Source organism: Choloepus didactylus, chromosome 24 (assembly GCF_015220235.1).
Source record: "Choloepus didactylus isolate mChoDid1 chromosome 24, mChoDid1.pri, whole genome shotgun sequence".
NCBI classification, from domain to species: domain Eukaryota; kingdom Metazoa; phylum Chordata; class Mammalia; order Pilosa; family Megalonychidae; genus Choloepus; species Choloepus didactylus.
In genome coordinates, this window is record NC_051330.1 from 11035082 (window position 1) to 11058594 (window position 23513).

The window sequence follows — 23513 nt, forward strand, 5'->3', positions numbered from 1 at the left end:
TCTTTAATTGGCATGCATCTTCTAGTAATTTTTTTAAAGAAAGGTATACAGGTGGCATATTTCCTGAACATACACACGTGAAAGTCAGTTGCCTTCGAATGACTACTTGGCTTCTAGAACATTCTCCTATCACAAACAATGGAAATTGCCCCACTGTCTTCTGGTTTGCAATGTTATCAGACGTCTGAAGCTAGTCTGGTTTTGCTCCCTTTAAAATGATCAGGGTCTTTTTTTTCTTCTTAATAATCCACAGTATGTGTAACAAATGAGGACTTCCAAGACTTGCTTTATCTTTCTCTCACACTTGTTTTAAAGGCTCACCTCCAAAGTAATTATTACTGTAGGCTTGGCAGAGCATATAGCTTAAAAATGTCTAAATCTAATGTTTATTAAAGCTATGATTCCAATTAATACAATGGTCCACAGAAACTTTGAACACATATGGATTACCCATGGTTATCCAACCAGTTACCCAGGTGGAGTGTATTAGGATGCTGCCCTCCAGTGGTAGGAGCAGGTAGTGATTATTTATTATTTAGTTATTACCTTTGTTTCCAAACACGATACTATTTTTGCAGATTTCCAATGCAAATATATAACCAAATATTTTTCTATTTTCTTTTATCTCTTAATGTACATAAGTTAGAGGATAAAATCAGGATGAAAGGATACCTCTGCTGTTTGGGGGGATTTTTCTATCTGAAGATGGTTAATATTCAATTTCACTGAAAAAAAAATATCATTGAGAAGCCTTGAATATATCATTTTCTCCTAACCTCTCCTTAACTAATTTTAGTTCAAATAACAAGTCTTCCTCTTTTATGTTAAATGTATATACTGTAACTCCTATATAATATAAATTAACCAATAAAAAAAAAGTCTCAAACTAGGGGCTCAAGGGTCAACTTTTGCCCTATTGTAGACATGTTCCGTTTGGTCCAAAAAGTGGTTTGAATTTCTTTTGGGGGATGTGAGTGCCTTTGGGTGTGACATGTACCCTCTCTGAACCCAGAGCCACCATTCCTTTTTGTCTTATACCTGGCTACTTTAGACATTTTGGTATCCTACCTACATTGTAGGTGGTATAAAAATGCATTTTGGGCCCTAAAATATTACCATAAGATCCTCTGTTTGTACTACCCCAACTCTAATGCCCTAGTAATCATTACCATATTACCATCTTGAGGGGTGTTTTTTTGCACAGAGATAATTAACATGTTAGCATTGCAAACAGTCTTTGTCTTCATGCCATTACATTTCTTGAAAAATGTACTACTTCTGGCAAGCTCCAAATGAAAGCAGGGAGGCTAAACTTTGCACCCAACGTGTTTCTACTGAAGGGGGGGATGCTTGGAGTGTTTCCACTTGACTTACATTTTTACCCTGTAATCCCACCATTATGGTGAAAACCTGCAGGTTTCTTTCTTCACATTAGAAGCTGCTTCTAAGGTGCTTAAAAAAAGCAGATGAATAAATAAGAGTGATATTCCAGTTTGCTAATGCTGCCGTTAAGCAAAATACCAGAAATGGATTGACTTTTATAAAGGGGGTTTATTTGGTTACAAAGTTACAGTCTTAAAGCCATAAGTGTCCATCAACAAAGGGTACCTTCACTGGAGAAAGGCCATTGTATCTGGAAAACCTCTGTTAGCTGGGAAGGCACGTAGCTGGCATCTGCTTGCTCCCAGGTTACGTTTCAAAACGGAGTTCTCCAAAGTGTTGCTCTTCGGGTGTTTTGTCCTCTCTTAGCTGCAGCTCCTCTCCAAAATGTCACTTTTAGCTGCTCTGAGGTCCTTGTCTGTGAATTCCTTTATACAACTCCAGTGATCCGATTAACACCCGCCCTGAATGGGTGGGGTAACACCTCCATGGAAATTATCCAATCAAATGTTTCACTCACAGTTGATTGAGTCACATCTCCATGGAAACACTCAAAGAATTCCAATCCAATCAACACTAATATGTCTGTCCTCACAAGATTGCATCAAAGAATATGTATTTTTCTGGGGTATGTAATATATACAAACCGACAAGTGACAATGTTGACTCTAATGGGAAGATTGATTCAAGAATGTCTGCTGCTTTGACCCAGCCTTCAGAGGCTCTGCCATCAGGCTAAATTTCATTTCTGGGTGCAAGGCATCATATGGAAACAAGCACAAGTAGAGTTCCTGCTAATTGCTCTATATCATCACTATTATATTTTCTGTACAAGGGGGTTGAGGGGATATTCCTTGACTTGTTGGTCTTTTTTTTTGCTAGTTTTCTATCAAAGACCAAGGTCTTCTTGAGAAAAAAAAGAAATGTTTAAACCCCTTTCTCATTTTCCTTCTCTCTCATTGCATTTTTGCCAACTTATAAAGCAGCTTTGAATCTTGGTCTATTTCAGCATTATGAGATGAAAAGCAGCTGAACAAATTAAAATGTCTTCACTTTTCTTTGGAAACATGGATTATTCAAGCTATGTTTTATTAAATAAACAGATATACTAGGATTTTTTTTTTCCATGCAGTGATTCAAGTGATTGGACATGAAAGCAAATGATTTATTCATTTTTTTATAATTTGTGATCTTCTGGCCATCTTCCTTCTATCTACTCCCTCCAAATTTCCGTAGACATTTTGAATTCTTGAGCTAGCTACTGTGACTTAGCCTTTTAGAAAAAACCAGTGGGCTGGTGGACCCAGTGAGAGCTCTCCCTGGGGAACCTGTCATTTGGGGGTCAGCTCTCTTTAAGTGTTTCCTTCCAAGACCCTGAATATTTTTCAGCCAGAGGGAGAAAGACTTTTGTTGAAGGAAGCTCAGAGGCCCTCAGCTCCTTGCAGGCTTCTTGCCTTCAGCAAGCATGTTTTCTGCACAGTCATTGGATTGCTATTTGATTTGTCTGACCAAGCATGGCACTCTGAACTATGATGCAAGCTTCCGAATAAGAATCATAGCATGTAGTTCACTAAAATTTGGCTACGATATTTATGTACTTGGTTCTGAGAAGGAAAACAGTATCAATTCTCAACAACTCTCCAACCGTCTTGAGTCATTAAGCACATGCAGTGGGTGCTTCTGTTTGAAATAAGTTCTCAGCTCTCCGCAGAGCTCTGTCTAACATGCAGTCATTACAGCTGGGGAAAAACTCTCCCAGATGGGAACAGAAGCCAAGAGCAGATTCTGGAACCTACCAGGCAGGGCGAGTGGGGTGACAGAGCACATCTCTGGTGTGCCCTCCCCTTCTGTGCTTAGATGACTACCCTTTTGATGGGGGATCTCTGTGGCCATAATCGGTGTGTTTGCATTTTATTCTAGCTGCCCTTTGGATTGTTTTCTGTTTTGTTGGTTTGGAACACACTTGGGCTTCTCTGTAATCTCCAGTTTTGGTCACGAGTGAAGTAGAGAGGTTTTCCCAAAGGAAATGCTCAGCTTGTTTTCTTTTGGTAGATCACTGTTGTAAAATACTGTACTGCATGTTTGACACCGCATGACGTCGTGTGTTATCTGACACCTTCAGATGGCGGGGAAGGGACAGTCTGCCCAAGGATGCTGATACTCAGTGCTCTGTGGGATCTAACCACGATCTCCTCCTCCCTGATGAAAAATGAATGGGCAAAGTTTACTTGTCCAAACCCCACTCTAGCTTGATGCCTATCTGTAGGTTTGGAACTGCAGAGAGGGATTCTGCATTTGCAACTCCCCCACCTTCCCCGCACTCTATGTCCAGCCCTCCTGCTCACCTGGCTAAGTTTTGTCTGACATTGCTTGAATTATCTGTGTAGTCATCGTTTTGCTTGCTTGTAAGAACAGCTATGTTTCTCATTTATGTAAAAATTTGAAGCATCCCATGTGATTGCTGAGGATAATTCTCAATATCCCCTCAGTATATATTTTTCCATTGCTAATGTTTTCCAGTCCCTGTAAAATATTTTGCTGATTACTTATTTGCTTATTTTGAGGAATAGGAAACTGCTGGAATTCCTGTATCTTTCCCCGCTTTGTTTGACTAAGAGCTGGGGCAGTTGCAGTGGATTACTCAGTCCCAGTAAGAATCAGGCCAGGGCTTGCTTGACCTAACAACTGGGCAGCATAACCCAGCCAATGTGACCCATGAATTTTAACTAGCACATGCAGCATCTGAAAGTTCTGGAGAGATGAGGAGTTGCTTTTGCTTTTCAAAACTCCTTTAACTGTGCTAGCTACGTAACTATGTAACTTCTTTATTCCTCCTTTCCTTACCTTGTATGTGCATACAATGCAATTTATTATAAGCTTGCCTACAATTAAATATGACAGAAATAGAACTTGTAGTCCTCTTGAAGCCGTATTCTGCTAGCAATGGATGTAAGCCTCTGAAGAGGATGGAATTTGGTGATTTAACTCAATTTCTGTAGAGCCCCAGCAAATGGATAGAATCCTTCAAAGCTGTTGGACTCATAGCCAGCCCTTCCATTTTCCAGATGAAGAAACTTCTACATTGAATGTTTGAATGGTGGCATTATGCCAGGGTGACAAATTAGATACAAGTAGGTCAAGAGAGGAGAGAATTTGTCTTTCTGGAAAGTTACAGAAGAATGGAAAGGGAGACAGAGGTGGTGGCAAGCAAAGCCCTGAGGTAGGACATTACAAGGCAGAGAAAAATAAAAAGGGTTGATAGTTCTAAGTGCAAAAGGCAATGACACCTGCAAGAGGGATGTGAGTCAAGAAATGGCCGTGAGCTTTTAAAGTACATTATCCAGTTCCTCATCTCTGATCCCACACAATTTATGAATTCTGGAAACTACTCACCACAAGGAAATGGCCTATAATGAATGATTATGGGACCTTCCTCTGCTTTGATAAGAAAGATGACATTGGACGCCGATGTCTAAATGAACTGCCAGCAGTCTCCCAATTTCCAAATATCTAACCTGCTTGACTGCACCCAGTGAATTTTCATCTGTATTTCCTTCTACCTAAGTATTGGTAATATAAATAAACTTCATTTAATTATAGCCATTTCCCAGTAAACGCAGGAATGTGAGCAAACTTCCGTTAATTACTTTTGTAAGCATATTTTAGAGAAATTACAAGGACCTGGTAGACATGATAAAAGAATCTTTTAAATTACATGACTCCCAGGAATGAGCCTGGCCCTGGCATCAAGGGATTGAAAATGCCTTCTTGACTAAAAGGGGAAAAAGAAAGGTAACAAAATAAGAGTACAGTGGCTAAAAGATCTCAAATACAGTCAAGAAGCTATCCTGGAGGGTACTCTTTTGCAAGCTCCAGCCAGATATCCCAAATGGCCACAGTATGCTAAGCCCTAACCAAGAGTTGTCTCGAAATACCTAGGTCCCTATCTGAGTGTAAAAGTTTCACGCAGTGAGTTTATTTTTCAGAGACTTAAATCCACCAGAGTATTCCTATGTCAGACAAGTCCTAAAACCCAGTGACCACAGCCTTTTTAAGAGCTTCAACCAGATGCAGCCCCCTTCCCCATAATGTCGACACCCCTTTTTAAAATGAGCAAGTTAGTGTGGTCACCGCCTAGACACCCCTGAAGATTGAGAAAGTGATTAAATGAAAGGAAGGGGTAGCAACAGACAAGATAGGATTTGACAAAGGATTACGATATATAACTTAATAGATGATAGATAGATAGATTAGATAAATGGATAGATAGATTAGATAGACAGACAGACAGATAAGATAGATAGATAGATAGATAGATAGATAGATAGATAGATAGATAGATAGATTCTAGGGTATTAGCTAGAAGGAAATAACTGAAATTGTGGAAGTACTGCAATCCTGCCTAGATACACAAACAAAGGTCACATATATAATACTTTTCTGACTAATACTCGGTCCTGTTATCTTAATTTTGATAGCCTGCTTGCTGCCAACTTTAAGCCTGTGGCATATCCAGAAAAATTGGAAAGTCCTGGTTCTGAAATAGCCTGCACTTCTCAGTGAAATAAAGGCAAAAACAGCCTCCACCTCCGGCGTCTCTCAGACTTAAGCAAAATTCATAGGCTGACCTCCAAGGGAAAATAAAGAAATTATCAAACTTTTATTTTATTCCTTGTTTGTTCCCACACTTTTAAAATTGGCTTAAAAATATTTAAGGAACCGTTTTGAGGCAGTTAATTAGAAAAAGCATTTTTGTTGTAAACAAATAGAGCTCAAAATGAGATGGGTGAAATCCATGTCCTACTTTACTTCTCCGGAAAAGGTTGGGCTAGGGGTTATTCACTCCCCTGCTGTTTCTAAGGTATAGAATTCTTAGCAGCTATAGCAAAAAAAGAATGTTCTATTTTGAGCACTTTGAGGTTTAGAACTCACACAGTCTAACATGGGCTTTGGAGTGTGACCGATATGAGTTGGGTTTCCAGCTTCACTACTTGCTAGCTGTGTCATCGTGAACAAATCCTCCATTAGGAGTGAGCAGGTGGAATTTCATGGGCAACATGACAATGAAACCTCACTATTATTGTAGCATATGTTAGCTTATCAGAATAAAGGACTCAGAGATCGATGTACCCATGATAACAGGCACTGTCCCAAGTCTACAGAGAAAATAAAGGGGAGAGAAAGCAAGGGCCTTAAGAAAAACAGGAAATTATTAGGGATTGTCAAGAGTCAATCTCAGAATTGTAATTGTGATTCGAGTCTGAGTGTCACAGCCTTGCCTGCTGGTGCTACTTAACCCTTCTCCTGCACCCCCACAGACCGTGGCAATGTTGTGATTCTCACCACATTTTGCTTTGAAATAATTAGCCGTGTATTTGTCTCATGTCCCAACCAGACTGTAAGATTCTGAGGTGGGAAGCCAAGATCTAATCACTTGTTTTACCTTACACTCGAAAGCAGAGGGTGCTCAGGGCTGGTGTGTTCAAATGGTGGTTCTGTTGCATTGAATGAGATGATTATTATTATGCTAAACTCAAACAAGAACACTTCAAGTTAAGCTTCCAGATGCAACACACACACACACACACACACACACACACGAACAAATTTTATAAAAGGATTCTTGAGATGAATAGGCTCTTACATTGTTTTACCTGAAAAGGTGTAACATAATGTTAACTGATTTTTTTAGAGTGCTCAGTAAAAACTCTAAATCTTTAGATATAGATACAGATATGTAGATATAGATATAGATATAGATACAGATATAGAGATAGATATAGACATAGACATAAACATAGAAACATACATACAGGTACATATGGGTATAGATACAGATAAAGATATAGAGATAGAGATATAGACATAGACATAGATACATAGATATAGATAGATATAGATATAGAGACAGATATATAGATATAGATATAGATACAGATACAGATATAGAGACAGCTATACAGATATAGACATAGACATAGATATAGATATAGATATAGATATAGATATAGATATAGAGACAGCTATACAGATATAGACTTAGAAATAGACATAGATATAGATATAGATGGAGATGTAGGCATAGAAACAGATATACAGATACAGATATAGATAATACAGATATAGATACAGATATAAACATAGATGTAGATACATAGAATCATAAATATAGGTATAGATGTAGATATCAAGACAGATGTAGAGATGGATATAGAGATAGAGATAGAGAGACAGATATACAGATATAGACATAGACATAGAGACATAGCTACAGATATATGTAGGTATAGATATAGATAAAGATATAGAGACAGATATCAGATATAGATATAGACATAGACATAGTTACATAGATATAGATATAGAGACATAGATATATATAGATATAGATACAGATATAGATATAGATATAGATGACACTCATATATGTATATCCCAGGCATATCTCATCTGGTATTGTTCTAACATGAATATGAGTTAAAATTAACCTCCTAAAACTTGTGTCGTAGTTATAAATTTATGGAACAGGATTGAGTTAAAGGGGACCCACCTTCTGTTTTCCACAGGTGATGGTGAATGAGCAAAAGAAACCCATCGAATTTGCTTTACACGATTGCACAGAGCATGGCTTGGAGACAGGTTTCCATAAAGTTTATCTAGTATTAAGAAAAGTCATGTTAATTGGGTAGAACTATTTGAATAATTCCATGCCACCTGAAAAGTTTTGGGAAAAATCTACCTTTGATTAAATACAGAAATTTGTGTGGATTTTGCCCATATAAGAGACCATGTTGGAATCCCTGGGTTTAGAAAATAGTATAATACCATGGAATCTATAATTTTAGCACTTACTATTTGTAGTTAGAAGTGGCAAGATTATAATAAATAGTTCTCAGAGGAAATTTTTAGCCTATTTAGGCATTTTATTAGAGCCTTAGCTTCTCTTAATTTATGTATCAGTATCTTTTTTATTAGACCATGTTTCCTTTATGTAATTTAAAATGTTGCAATCAATAAATTAATTAAAAGGAGGAGAGCAAAAATATATGAGATGGGTGATATGTGAATAGTCACTAAATCCCCAAATGGGAATTGAGCACGTACAGTGTGTGAAGGCAAAAAAACCCGTCTTATGTGTGAATGAATGCCTTAGGGGAAGTCAGTGAATATCCTTGTTCCGTTTACTTTTCCTCCAAAGGAAGTGTTTACCAGGAAAAGCATCTGGATTCTATTACTTTTTCATTCATCACGGACCACTGATGGAATCTGGAACCACTTAATGATGTCACAGTCCTTAAGCGGCACTTAGGATATGGAAAGGAATTAAGAGAAAGGACTAAAAAAAAGACTCTCCTAAACTGTTTGGGGGAAGTTCAAGCCCACCATCCTTCTTAGGGAATTCTCTTGGGTTTTAATTCATGCCCTAAAAATATCGTTTACCTTGAAGCAAATAAAAAGCAAGACAGTTTTTTCAAGCTAAGAAGTCATCTATTGGACTGGAGATTGAATCATTCTTTACCCAACATCCAAATCAAATATTTTCAAAGTGTACTTTCAAGTCTCATGGTTCAGGGGAAGTGATAAAAATTCATTAAATCATAAATGCTTCAAACTGGAAGTTATTTTCAGCCAGGGCAGAGAAGCTTGCATAATTTGTCCTCCTGCTTTACCCTAAAGGGACCCAGGTGTAATCGGTAGAGTGCAAGCTATTATTTTTTAATAGCTCAGTTTGAATTAGAAAGTCTTTTATTATATTAATTCAACCTCTGTCTCCAGTTAACTCTTTTTAACACTCTGCAGTTAAAAAAAAAGTCTAAAATTTTACTATCCTGTAGGACGTTCTTGATTTTCAAGACTGTTTGCAGATAACTATCCATTCCTACTCTCCATATGATTTCTCTTTGCCATGCTGAAGTCTTCCTTTTTTAAAACGACTTCCAGATCCATGCCCAGTATAGACCTTGTCTTTGAACATAATCAATGACTTCCTTAAACCCTTAGGACTCCAGAACTGAGAACAAAACCACATATGTGATCTGACCAGAGCAGAGTATAGTTGGGTCTTGGACTTCTACATATACATCCTGAAATTTCAGTATGTAGAGCTCCCTACCCTTACAGTTACATCCCAGCATGGCTCATACTGAGCTACAAACCATCTAAAATGCCTAGTTAAGTCTTCTTTCATCAGATCAGCAAAGTCCTGGATCCTTCAGGGATGTTTTTCAGAGTTTTTATATGGATTTTTCTTTATTTCAATCATTATGGTATATTCATACTCAAACCAGAAGCTTAAAACCACCTCACAGAGCTTTTTATGATAGGAGACATGATCTTAGGAGAATTTTAGATCAGTTTTTCTGGTCATTTTTTTTTTTTTACTGTTATAATAATAGTGCATACTTTCTAGATCAAGGCTGCTGTGTACAGTTTCCAGTTGTGTTGTGTGTATGATCAACCAATTTAGGAGGTTAAGGTTGGCTGAAATCCAGCCTTTACCAAACCACGTGTACTGACATCGGGCTACTTCTGGCCCAAGAACCAGTATGTTCTCCTATTTTGTACTATGGGGCTTGATAAGCTAGTGGTGGCCTGATTATAAGGCATGGGAGAAATTCATAAAAGTCTAGGTAAGTCCACAAGGGAACCCAAAGGTATATATTACCATTTTTTTTTAAAAAGTCAAACGGTTCTGAAGTGTTTAATTGCAATTTGAAAGCTATCACCTTTGTGTATATATGTTATATTTCACAATAAAGAAATAACTGAAACTATGGTACTGAAACTCATAACAACTTTGGAAATTTCCTATATGTAACTACTTGTAAATTATACTTTGAAAAATATTGCCTTTTATATATATGTTATATTTCACAATAAGGAAATAACTGAAACTGTGGAACTGTAACCTATAATATTCTTTGAAACTTGCTCTCTAACTACTTGTTGAATTGAACTTGGAAAGTTATCACTTCTATGTATATATGGTATATTTTACAATAAAAAATGACTAAAAAATACAAAAGCATCTTCTATTCCAACACTTTCCAACCCTCTGTCCTGCCGCCAATAGACAACCACCTCTAAGTCCCTTGTTTCTGTTTTTCAAGGTTTTTATTTTTTTGTTTATAAATAATATGTTATATTGCCAATTATTGATGATTCCTTTGTTTCCTATCATATATTGAGTTTCTGTTATGCAACTGAGGATTATACTCTTGGGAAACTCCACCCATCCCACACATACACATCCTGTGCAAATACTTTGCATCCCCCAGCCTTTCCATATATCATTGTCACAATTACTGCACGATGCTGTGGTGTTGACATAAGTTAGTTCCTGTAAATATTCTTCATGTCTGAGCTAAATAGTGTATCTGGATTCCATTTTTTTCCTCTTGTAAAATTTTTATTTTCATTGCAGTTAATATTAACCTTGTTTTTCCTTCTGAGTAGTGTTTTTTTTAAGCTATACCTAATTTCCTTTTCCCAAATGCTCAGGCAGATCTGCACAGAGTTAACAATATGTACTCTTCTGTATTCCAATCACATTTTTCACATTCTCTATCAGCTCTGTGTTCCCTTACTGCACATGCTCCCAGAACCCTCAAAAAACCCTTAAAGCTTTCACCTTTGAAATACAGAACACTGACAAGGGGACCTAAGAATTTCACCATATCCCTTTTGGCTTGGCATTGAGGTGGGGAAGACATTGGCCAAACATGCAACATGCCTACAGAATAAGAGAAAGTCACGGTCAGGAGCTTGAGAAAAAAAGATACAGGAAGAGAGCAAGAAGCAGAGGTGTGCTTGAATGGTGACAATTAAAACAGATGGTGGACCGAAGAAAAAACATGTTCAATTCCCAACTAGGAAGTGAGACCACTTACAAAAACGTGTCACAAACAATTTTATTTTCCTACACTGATATTAGTGCATTTCTTTCAAATCTTTGGGTTAACGGACATTTCATTTCACTGAGACGTTCAAAGCATCCTGAGCACTTGTTCTCTTTTACTTTTCTACAGGAGCAAATTCTCTTTATCTTCACCCCTCTCCTCCTTTTTTCCTAACTGCAAAGGGAAAGTACCATCCATCCTTTCTCCTGGCTGTGTGACCGACATCCAGTTCCCTTACATATTGGCCGGGTTCTTGATCCATCTGTTTATCCATCGTTTCTACAAATGTCCGGCTCCTTCACCATTGGCTGCTTCTTCCCTTTTGGAAACCAGGCTCAGGCCTCCATATTCCTGTGGAAAATCTGATCTCCCTCCTTCTCTTACTTCCAAACGTCTTCATCAGTCAGCTCTTCTTAAACTGGCTCTCCTCCCCCATGCTCCATCAAAACTGTATTCTCAAATGTCACTAATGAATCTAATCTCCAGATCCAGTATCCTTTTCTCAGATCTGGTCCTTTGAAACCTCCTCTGCAAATAGTACAATTGCTTTTACCTTCCTCCTAAAAGATAAGGTGTACAGTACACACTCAATTCCAGATTTTTCACATCAGAACACACTTCCTTGGGAAGTGCACATGGCTGGGGTTTCAGCCTGAAGCACATCCCTTCTTACACGGATCTTCTCATGCCACCTGCACGAGCACATCAAAGAATAAACAAAAAGGAAGATGTTGCCATAAAGCCATTATGGTGTGAAGTTCACGCACCAACCGTGATGACTCGAGGGGAGTCTTAGTGTCCACGTCTCTGGACACAGAGGCTGAGATCTGGGGTTTGAGCCTGAATGAAAGATCCCACCCCAATATTTTGGCAACTTTTAGTGCTTTTGTTTCTGTAAAAACACTTTCGTTCTCATCGTTTATCGTCAGCATCGAATGTCATCCTCTTTTTGGTAAATAAACCTGCACTTAATATTAAATTGAACTCCCAGCCATAGTATGTAGGAGAAAAGGAAACCTGATGGTTCTGGCAAAATAGAATAAGGCTAAGAGGAGAAATGTAATTTGTCTTAGTAACTTGCGTGATTCCATAGCGGGGAGATCCAGACAGCTGGAAAATTCGTTTGGAGCCCTTCACCTTTTGAGACACAGAGCCTGTGGAGAACACAGCTGTACAGAGGAGCCAAGTTCTTCCACGAGGTTAGAGTTCTTGAAAATCCTGTGCTTTCTGTGAAGCAGGCTGAAGTCCTGCTGATCCGTAAAGCCCCAACTTCTCACACACGAAGAGAGGCTCCGTGTGTGTGTGTGTTTGTGTGTGTGTATGTGTGTGTGTACCCAAGAGCTCTTGTCCCTGTCTCTCTGCTCCTTCTCTCTTCATTCCCTTGGACTCTACTACTTTCCAACAAGTTCTTTCTCTCTCAGAGAAACATGGTCTTTTCTGGGGCCCAAAACCCAGACCTCTTGGAATCTGCAGAATGGTTGACATGGGGGAAAATGTCTACATACAACATTTAGATGATGCTCGATGATGCACATGCTGTTTCTCTTGGCTGAGTTTTGAGTGCATGCACAGTGAATATTTCTAGGGTTAACATTTTGGATATCATTATTTTACAAATGTGAAAATCCTGATTTTCATTGGTATTGAATACGATTGTTTATCCTGGGAACTTTTGTAATGTGTATGTCCCCAAGTCCCATCAGCTTGGAGTATAAATAAAGGTTCCGTAGCATTTGGGGTATATATATGAACCTCACTCTCTCCAAGACCCACAGACTCTCTCGGGGAACACTTTGTCCTACTCTCCACCCTTTCTCAGCCGTCAGCTGCCCTGAGCCCCACACTGTACCCGGGCACTCAGTATGAGCCTGGGTCCTGCCACAGGAGGGTCTATTTGCTTGCTCCCGCCCCAGGACTCTCAGTTCCTGCAAGGGGTTGTCTGCTCAGCAGAGCTTTGCAGAATGGGAGAAAAATCCAGCCCTCTGCATTGCACTTACCAGGCCGCTGGGTTGGGGAAAGGGGTGCACCCGAGAATTGCCTGAGCCCCGGAGTATTAAACCTTGTGCTCACAGCCAGTTCTTTTGTACCCCTGGGTTGGGACTGGTTTGCAAACCATTCACCACTTTGGGTGCAGAACAATTATTCCCCTCCAATCTTAGATTCTGTCACCAAATCCAGCCAGACACACCAGGTTCCTGTTTGATCAATGAATGAATTAATGAATTCTCTCTCAAGAGCCCCAAAGATGCCCTTTGCCATTCTGTCCCTATCTCCCCTTGTCTGGAAATAGGCCCACGGATGCCTGAAATTCGATCTTGACACTGCTCAGTTCCGTCCCAGGGAGACCCCTCCACCCTCCTATAAACGGGCTGATGAGACAGGGTCCATGTAACGAGGGACCCCTGGTTCTCTCCCCACCCTGCAGAATCTCATGCTGAGCTGCACCTCTTACTGCTCTTTAATTTGCTTCCACTTCCACCTGCAGATTTCACAGCTGCATTTCAATCAATATCTATCCCTCTTGTTCAAAAGGAGGCCTTGGCTTTGGTCTTTGAGATTCGGATTTCACTGGAATGTACTGAAATTTGAGAGGAATATATATGAATAGACACACAGAATTGTAGGCTGGAGCAGTCAGGAAAGGTGGACGGGGAGATGGCCCTAGATAATGGCACCCCCATTCTGCAGCCTCCGGGCCACGGCTGCCAAATGACGGAGGGTGGCTTAAAATAGGAAATCTTCCCTGCCCTCGATCTAATCCATGGCTTCCTTTTATACTCAAGGCATGTGATGACAAATGTCCGGTGCTGGCAAAGAAGTATCAAAATTGAAACTAGAATATCTACGATCAGATTCCCAGCAAATTTTTTTTTTTTTGCTTGGCTTGGCTTTGTTTTTTATTTCCACACAACTCTAATTAGTAAAAATATTATGCTGGCAATGGTTTCACGGTGCATCCGTGTGTCAACATATGTCAAAGTGGACTCTTTATATATGTGCAGTTTATCTCAATTGTTTCTCTGTAAGGTTATTTCAAATATCAAAACTCATCCTCACACTGGTGTAACACATTAACATATGCACGTAAGACTTAGAAATCATTTATAATTGATTTTCATAAGATTTTTTACTTCAACCTTTTGTGATCTTGGCTTTCTTTTGTTAATAGTGTGTCAAATATGACAGTATAGAAACAGAACCCTGTGAACACTGGTTTATATTTATATTCAAACAGATTTCACACACAAGTTCTATTTTGCTCCTCACCTACTCTGCACCCATCCCCCCACCCCCCCCACCCCACTTTATTGGTAATTTTAAAACGATTAATGTTTGGGAAGGGGGGTGGGGTGAGGGGAGAGGATTCACGTCTTGTTTCCTCAAATGATCTCTTTTTCTTTAAACCTTATTCTTTGCCTGTGCTCTGTTCTTCTCCTCATTCTCTGCCTTTGCCTCACATATGCATAGCCAAGGTTCTAGCTTTGCCCCGTAATCCAGAGCAAATGATCTATAATCAGCCCAGAACCTCATTATGAAAGCTAACTGCCGTAGACACATCACATCCTCCCCTTTGACAGTTCCGACATAAACCCCAGGTCACCTCTGAAGGATTTTTTTGTTGTTGTTCTCTTGTGGTTGCTACTGTAAAACTTGGATGAGTACCTTACTGATGCCCAGCAAATGACTGGGTGGAATTTGCTAATTTTTCCTGTAACAGTCGACTAATCGCCACCCCTTGTGTAATCCCAGCATCGGAGATGGCCTGGGGGCAGGAGGTTTGCCAGGAAGGTGTGGTGAACCCAGAATTCTGACCCAAAGGGCACCTGGAGTGCTCCTTTATGGCTTTGGTGCAATTTTCAGAAGCTGAATTGATTGATTGATTGATTGATCGATTGATTTTTTAGCAGCACCCTTTTTTAAGTTTTGTTTTGTTATAACTTTTTATTTTGAAATACGTTCAAACTCACAGGCAGTTACAAAAGTAATACAAACCCCAAATAGAGAACTCCAACATATTCTTACCCCAACACCCACAGATACCCAGCTCCACCAATTTTAACTTTTTGCCACCTTTGCCATATCAATCTATCAATCCATTTTCTGAACACCTGAGTGTGGGTTGTATACATCGCACTCCTTGAACACTTATACTGCTATGTACATTTCCTAAGAATGAGGATATTCACTTATGTATTCACCTGAAGAGCAGTCATCATGTTCTAGCAGTTTAACTTGATATAAAGCTTACAGTCTGTATTACAATTTTTTCATATGTCCTATTAATGTCACTCTGAGCCTTTGCTCCTCCCTTGCCAGATTCCATCCGGGACCATATATTGTATTTAATTGCCATTGCCTACTTAGTTGCTCTTTATTTATTGTGGGAACATGTATACAATATAAACTTTCCCATCCCAACCACTCCCAAGTGTACCATTCAATGCGATTAATCACATTCACAATATTGTGTTACTTTCACCACCTTCCATTATTAAAACTTACTCATCTCCCCAAACAGAAATCCTTCACCCATTATGCATTAACTCCCCATTCCCCCTACACTCTCCCACCCCCTCCCCTGACAACTGTACTCTTAATTTCAGGCTCTATGACATTGCGTATTCTCTGATATTTTCTTTGTGGTTATCATGGGACTTAACTTCCTAAATTGATAACAATAGTTTGCTTTGATAACAACTTAACTTCATGGTATACACAAACTATGTTCCTATACCCTTCCATTCCCTCACCTTTACATAGTTCTTGTCACAAACTATATGTTTATACACTATGAGCCCAAAACTAATGGTTTATCATTACATTTTATGCATTTGCCTATTAGATCCTGTAGGAAGTTAAAAAAAAAAAACAGTTACAAACCAAAAATACAGAGTACTGTCATTTATATTTACCCACATCATTACCCTGACTGGAGACCTTTATTTCTTTATACAGCTTTGATCTATTGTCTATTATTCTTTCCTTTCAACCTGCAGAACTCCCTTTAGCTTCTCTCATAGGGCTGGTCTAATGTCGATAAAATCCCTCTGCTTTTGTTTCTCTGGGAATGTCTTAATCTCTCCCTCATTTTTGAAAGACAATTTTGTTGGATATAGAATTCTTGGTTGGCAATTTTTTGCCTTCAGCACTTTAAATATGTCCTCCCACTGCCTTCTTGCCTCCATGGTTTTTGATGAGAAATCAGGATGTAATTGTACTGAGACTCCCTTGTACAGGACACACTGCCTCTTTTGTTGTTCTCAGAATTCTCTCTTTATCTTTGGCATTTGACTGTCTGATTATCATATGCAGTGGCCTGGGTCTATGGGGTTTGTCCTGTTTGGAGTTTGTTTTGTGTTTGCAGATTGACCTGTGCAAGTGCTCTCCTTCAGGGCGCTTCCATACAATGAGTTTAGAGACTTGCTCCAGGCCAAAGCATAGGGTCTCCTGGGTCACTTTGGCACAGGCGTCTTGTCTTGGAAATGTGCATATGGCCCTAAGAACTCCCCCATATAGGCTGATAGAAGTATCTCCTCTCCTAGGGCATGGTTTCCTCATGGTCCCAGGCACCTCACTCTGTGTTGTACAGCCAGCAATCCCTTGTCTCCTTTGTGTACCCAGGGGAAAAACCTCCCACTCCCAGGTATCTGAAACTTGCAGGACTTTGTCCCAGACTGTCTGCCTCTATAGTTTCTTACACTCTTTGTTGTCTCAAGCTACTTTTGCCTGGAGGGCAAATTCTAGGAGGAGGGCTTTCTCAATTCGGTCTTTCCCAGCCAAAGCAGGGCAGGCACCCACAAAGGGGGTGCAAACCAGCCCAAAGTGCCCCATGGAGGGTATCAGGAAGGGTGCAGAGAGGTTTTCACACAGCTCCCCAAAGCTGAGCTTTCCTGTCCTGCCCAGCAAATACAGCCCTTTGGCTGACTGTGTTCTGCACCTCTAAGGAGGCCCTGCATCTTTAAATCTCCAACGCCTCTGCCCCTGTCTGGGGAGGGTTGACACAATGCCTGCCACCTTCTTTGTCTGGGGTGGGTTGAAATGATAGCTGCCCTCAGAGCATGACCCAGTGATCTGAATTCGCCAATCCATAGCCGTGATGGGTGATCAGCTGTGCCCACCCCCTGTTCTTGGGGAAGAGGATTTTAATGTCTCTTTCTGTCATCATCAAGCTAGCCAGAGACTGAACCCCACAGTAGCCTGCTCCGAGGGTGGGGGGTGGGCGCCAGTAGCTTCTGCACAGAGACGGCAATTTACTGTTATTTACCATAATTTATCAGCCTCTTCCTCCCACTCTTCCCTGGATGCCATACAGTGCCTTTCTGGCCTCTGGAGCCTCAAAATAGTTTCTTTTCAGGCAGTTCCTGCCTGTTTATTAGTTGTTTTTGTGGAAGTACCAAGTCCTGGGGCTCCCTCCTCTGCCATCTTCCCTGGAAGCCCTTATCTGGTTCTCAAGCTTCTTTAACCTGATGGATGACATTCGCTTGTACAGCACTCTCTCTTGGAAATATCCAGGGCAATGGACAATTCTCACCAGATAACTGAAACGCCATCCCTTCTCTCCCTCTCTCTAGAGAGCCTTTCAGATTGCCAATGAGATATACGATTCTACTCATTCCAATATATTTTTAAGAGAAAGTGAAACATTTCTCATGCTTTAATATTTGAATTTCTGTTTATTGTATCAAATTACTTCCAATAGCAGAAGAGCTGGATTTGCAAACTGACCCAAGCCCCTTGGGAATTTCACAGATGTTAGGTTCTTAATGGAAGACATCAGTGGGCCCCAATAGTTAGAGCCCATTGAAAAGTCCTCTTTTCCTATAACCTCACTCCCATGAAATGAAGCAAGTCTCAGACCAAATCCTACATGACATGCAAACATTTATGAGGAAGCAGGACGAAAGGCACAATTTCAGCCTGTAAGTTTGATGAATATGCTGTTGTCTGTCCTTTTAGGCATTCTGATAATCACCTCTGATGAAATGTTCACTCAGGACAGGTCAATATTATTCTACCTGCATTTAGCTAACCATTGAGCCCCACCAGTTGCACAGAACTGGGTGGAATTGTTAGTTTCTGTATCTTCTCTATACCATCATGGTAGATCCCATAAAATATTCAAGTCAATCCACGTTTCTTGAACACCACTAATTTTAACATTGGAAAATCACATCTTCATCCATTATGCTGATTAAAAACCCTGTAGTGTCAATCAGCAACAAAAATAGTTAGAGGATTTTTAAAAGCCACCTTTGGTGTACGAGATGTTGATGTTTCTTTCATATGTTAAACAGTTGTGAAGCATGTCATCAGTTAGGGTGTCTCAAATGCTAACTGATCACCCCTAGGATGTAGACTAAAACTGAGTAACAGATTCATATGCCATTCTGCTCAAGCTAAAGAAGTTTAAAGTAAATTCCACAGAATACAACACCTGACATCGGGGTGTCACAAAAAAATGCACTTGAGAATCCCTTGTCTGATGAACGAGCTAGTGTAATTCCTGAGTTATCCTTAAGAGGTTTGTAGCTAAACTAAACATAGGTGAATATAAGGATCAAAAAAGCCTGTTGAAATTTAGTTCTTCACCCTACATATCCCCTCTCACCTTATTCTCCTCACCCCCACCCCACCAAGACACACACAAACACTCATATTCCTTACAGTTTGGGTTGGGGTGAAGGCTCTGGGCTGAACTGAAATCTCCCGAGGGCAAAACAGCTCTGAAAGTCCCTCCAAATAACGTACCCCTTCAAAGAGTCCATTGGACAAGACCAGAAGCTGAACGTTCTAGCTCGAGTAAGTTTCTGATCGCCACAACTCTGAATCAAGAGTTTGGAGCTGTGTTTGTGTGTGTGTACCCACATCCTGGTAAAAATCTGACTGAGTGAACCCCAGATTACACTATCCATGCTGGTGCCAAAGGGCCCCCAAGCAGAGGGTTAATTGGCACCCTCATCCCTCTCCACTTAATCTATCCATATTGCAGATGCCCAGGTTATAGTGGTTGCTTTTTCAGTAATTCATGGTGACACCATGTTCTTGTTCTCTCCAGCCAGCTGCCCTGCCTTCACACTCAGAAGTGGGAGCAAAGGGGCTGCTCTGCTGGCACCGAGAAGCAAAACGGATGCACGGGAGACCATAACCAATGACCCAGCAGAAGGCACCGTGGAATCCTACAATGCAACAGGTAAAAGGGAATCTCTGCTATGAGGATCTACCTCCTCTAGCACCATGGCTGCCCTCCCTAGGATCCTTTCTTCTTTCTGAGGTGGGGCTTCATGGATGGAGAGGCCAAGGAAATTGCACATGATCGGAAAAGATATGGGGATTCTCAGTGTTAGAATGGTACCCTTCCTTGGCTTGAAAGTTAAAGGAAAGCCCTGGGAATACAGATGTGGCCTTATATGAGTCTTCCCATGTGCTTTGTTTGTCTTTCTTTTTGCTTTTGTTTTTTGAAATTAGGTCAGGCATCTTCTTGAATAAATACCAGTGCCAAATTAGTAATTTAATATTTCAATGAAGAATAACATCCTTACACATTAACAAGCAAGATACTTTAACGCAGAAATCACTTACATTATTTTTACCTGATGATTTTCTAGCAAAAGTTCCTGATTTCTCTGAAAATTTTCCATGAAATAGAGCTGCTAGAAACTTACAAGCGAACTTTCTCATGTACAACACAGGTGTGCTTTTTTCTCTGTTTCCAATGCCAAAAAGATGGTGACCATCTCTAAAACTGATCAATTGGTGTATATAGGCATATTTACAATAGGGAAACACTGGTAACTTCTTAGTTGTCTATTTTTGTATATTCACGAAAACCACAAGGACCTCACACATGGCGAGTAGGAGGACGTCGTTTAGCTGAGAGTGGTGTGTGAATCGCCATGTCCATTAGTCTTCTATAAATGTTTTTTAGCCCCTACTGTGTGCAAGTTCTATTCTGGGCCTTGGTGTTCCAATCAGGCCCAAGCTACAGTCCCTGCCTCCATGGGCTCACATCCTAGTTGGGGAAGAGGAGTCAAGGAAGCAAATCAGCAATATGGTTTCAGAGGATGAGTGCCATGAAGAAAATGAAGCGGGGTATGGGAAGGAACGTGGGAAGTACAGGTGACCCACAGGAGCTGTTGTAGAGGCTTGTAGAACAGTGGACTTCAGAGCAGAGACATAGATGCTGGGTGTGAAGATCTGGGTGGGAAAGCCTTCCCTGCAAAGATAAGAGCATGTGCAAAGGCACTGAGGCAGGTGGGAAAGAGGCATGTTGAAAGCACAGCAAAGAGGCCATTTGGTCAGAATATACAAAGAAAGAGGGAGAGTGTAGGCCATGAGGTCAAGATCATATTGTTCTTGGAAGCCACTGTGCTTCATGTTCAAGTGTTGGGAAGCCATTAGAAAACGTGATGCAGAAGAGCGAGGTCATTTGATTTATCATTTTAAAAAAATAGTCTGTCTTCTGCAAAACAGACTGTAAAAGAACAAGAATGGAGGAGAGAACTGATGGTGACTTGTGACAGAGTGATTGTGACAGAACGAGATGTGGTACCTGGGTAAAGATTTTAAAGATACAGTTGACAGGTCTTGCTGATAGTTTGGAGGGGAAGTACAAGGAAAAGAGAGAAAACAAGGAAAATTCCTAGGTTAATTTTTTTTTTTTTTTTTAACTTGGGCCCATTTGCTAAGGTAGGGGAGATGCAAGTTTGGGAAGTGACAGAAACTTGTGTTTTGGACAAGAGAGATATCCCAAAGATGTTGAGAGGACAGTGAAATGCATGCTTCTTGTGCTGAGGGGACCAACAGGAGCTGAAGACACAGATTTGGGAGTCATAAGAAGATATATGGTATTTGAAATCATCAGACTGGTTGAGGTGGTGTAAATAAAGCACCGAGAACTGAGCCTTGGAGCTTTTCAGCCTTTGGAATTCTGAAAGAGAATTCCAACAAAGGCTGAGAGGAAACTCCCCTGAGCAAGAGGGAAAGTAGGCGTGTGGTGGCTCAGAAACCAGGTGGACGAAGTGTTGCAAGGAGGAAGTAGGCATCTGTCAAATACACACAGGAATTGGCAACGTGGAATTCACTGGCCGTCTGGACAAAAGCCATTCGATGCAGTGGAAGGAAGGAAAGCCTGATGAAAGCGGGTTCAGGGAGAATGAGTGGAGGCAGGAAGTATGGATAGCTCTTTCAATGAGTTTTGTTTTAAAGGACAGAGAAGTGGGATGATAGCTGGCAGGAGAGATGGAGGGTCAAGAGGTTTGTTGCTGTTTCTTTGTTGTTGTTTTTCAACAAGGGGTGAAGCAGGTTGACTGGTGATTGTCTTACAGACATTTGTAGATTTTTTTTCTTATCCTTAGGAGAAGGAGCCAAGTTTTTACCTTTTCTTTTCAGCCTTGATCTTTAGGGAAAGGCTGTTTATCTCTGTATCGAGGGACATTAAGGAAAAAGGGACACAGTGCACCCACACACACACAAATGTGACACAATCCATTCCAATGTGGAAAGCAACAAAGAATTCTAATCTGAGCTGTCCAATAAAGTAGCCGCTCGCCACCTGAGATTATTGTAATTTGAATTGTGTAATTCTGTTTAATTAAAACGAAATTAAATTTAAAAATCAGTTTCTCCAAAATAAAGCTTCAGTGGCTGAGAGATTTCAGATGGAGTCGAGAAGTCACTCTGGTGGACATTCTTATGCACTATATAGATAACACTTTTTAGGTTTTAATGTATTGGAATAGCTAGAAGTGAATACCTGAAACTACCAAACTCCAACCCAGTAGCCTTGACTCTTAAAGATGATTGTATAACAATGTTGCTTACAGGGGGTGACAATGTGATTGTGAAAACCATGTGGATCACACTCCCTTTATCCAGTATATGGATGGATGAGTAGAAAAATGGGGACAAAAACTAAATGAAAAACAGGGTGGGATGGGGGGCAGGTGATTTGGGTGTTCTTTTTTTATTTTTATTTTTTATTCTGATTCTGATTCTTTCTGGTGTAAGGAAGATGTTCAAAAATAGATTGGGGTGATGAATGCACAACTATAAGATGGTGCTGTGAACAGCTGATTGTACACCATGGGTGATTGTATGGTATGTGAATATATCTCAATAAAACTGAATTTTAAAAAAAAATCAGTTTCTCAGTCACATGGCCAAGTGTCAAGGGCTCAATAGCCACATGTGATGCATGGCTACTGATCGAACAGCAGAGAGGTAAGATATGTCCATCCTTCTAGAAAGTTCTATCAGACAGCACTGCTCTAGTCCTAAGGGAAAGTTTATTTATGAAGCAGGAGGAGAAGAGGAGAAGAGGAGATATTTGTTGGAGAAGGGGACAAAGTAAATTGAGAACAGATTTGTCAATCCTGAAAAAAATTTAAGAGAAATGTAATGAAAGGAAGATGAGGCCATTTGAAGAATTAGGAAACACAAAATCATAGGTTGCCCAGAGAACCTAAGAAATGAACCCCAAATTGACAACTAACTATGAGCCAGAGTTCAAAGTAAGAGGAAAAAAATGGAGCCCAGGCAGCAGTAAAAGTATAATAGAGTCCCAACCATTACAGTTCAAAATTTTATTCGTAATTGAATTCCTTCCAATTCAGAAAACTGTTGTGTTGAAATGGAGACATTTTTAAATTTAAAGAGGACTTGCACATCCCCCATCCCACAGCATCCCTGAATTGTCAGGGTATGAACACCTTGAGGTGAGACTTCGGAGGCTTGGAGATGACCATTTCCTAAAAGATGAAAGAGCCTGTCGTGTTGGAGTTGGAAGAGATCTTTTGAGTTCTGGTGCAGGGCTTTCTCCAGGCTCCCATGCTTCCCTGAGTGAGCTCCAGGAACAGCTCTGTGAACTGGGTCCCCACCGGGGTCTGCAGATCTCTGGGCCTTTGGCTATGAGCACAGTGGAGGGGCACAGTGCAGGGGTCCGGGCCAGCCCCTCTGGTGCAGGACCTCAGCAGGGCTGAGGCCGCCCACCAGCCTGGAACAGCCTGCACCCAGCAGATCCTGACTCGAGGCCTAGAGACCAAAACCTCGTGTTTGATCAGGATTTGCACCATTTCAGCTACAGGAAGGGTCAATGTTCTAGTTTGCAAATGCTGCCAGAATGCAAAACACCAGAAATGGATTGGCTTTTCTAAAAGGGGGTTTATTTGGTTACACAGTTAAAGTCTTAAGGCCATAAAGTGTCCATCACCAAAGGGTACCTTCACCGGAGAATGG

At 40.4% G+C, this 23513-nt stretch overlaps 1 protein-coding gene across 2 annotated transcripts in view; it reads left to right on the forward strand.

Annotated features, from left to right (window-relative positions):
* Positions 1-23513, forward strand: part of PDE10A (phosphodiesterase 10A) — a 786289-nt gene that overhangs the window by 349438 nt on the left and 413338 nt on the right. For both annotated transcript variants that reach the window (XM_037817809.1, XM_037817810.1), the window contains exon 2: positions 19336-19470. The gene's annotated coding sequence lies outside the window, so the exon portion shown is untranslated. The remainder of the gene's footprint in view (positions 1-19335; positions 19471-23513) is intronic.